Source organism: Elephantulus edwardii, unplaced genomic scaffold (genome assembly GCF_000299155.1).
Source record: "Elephantulus edwardii isolate Elephantulus edwardi_28Jun2011 unplaced genomic scaffold, EleEdw1.0 scaffold00278, whole genome shotgun sequence".
NCBI classification, from domain to species: Eukaryota; Metazoa; Chordata; class Mammalia; order Macroscelidea; family Macroscelididae; genus Elephantulus; species Elephantulus edwardii.
In genome coordinates this window covers 2,126,733-2,127,126 of record NW_006400028.1, presented here as the reverse complement: position 1 = coordinate 2,127,126, position 394 = coordinate 2,126,733, and the positions used below count along the sequence as shown (strand labels likewise).

General features: G+C 35.8%; 1 protein-coding gene across 4 annotated transcripts in view; it reads left to right on the top strand.

The window, feature by feature from the left end:
• Nucleotides 1–237: 237 nt before the first annotated feature.
• The window catches only part of LARP4 (La ribonucleoprotein domain family, member 4), a 44,187-nt gene continuing 44,030 nt past the window's right edge, over nucleotides 238–394 (top strand). For all 4 annotated transcript variants that reach the window (XM_006900240.1, XM_006900237.1, XM_006900238.1 and 1 more), the window contains exon 1: nucleotides 238–392. The gene's annotated coding sequence lies outside the window, so the exon portion shown is untranslated. The remainder of the gene's footprint in view (nucleotides 393–394) is intronic.

Here is a 394-nt window from a genome sequence, read left to right as displayed (position 1 = left end):
TTCCCAATGCAACATCTGTCTTGATTTCATGACTGCTGCTACCATGGGTATTGATTGTTTATCCAAGTAAAATGAAATAATTGACAACGTCAGTCTTCATCTATCATGATGTTTGCCTGTTGGTCCATTGGTAAGGATACATAGCTAAAATTTCTATATAAACATTTCAAGTTTATGTATCAGTAAGTTTGTATTGTTAATGCATAGTTTTTTTCAAATGTACAAATAGATCTTTTGATTATTTAGCAGGTAACATCTAAAGGTACTGGTTTAAATCCTAATGCCAAAGTATGGCAAGAAATTCCTTCTGGAAATACAGACACCACTGCAGTTACTCATGGAACGGAAAGCTCTTGGCATGAAACAGCAGCCACTTCAGGGTCTCATCCTGAGG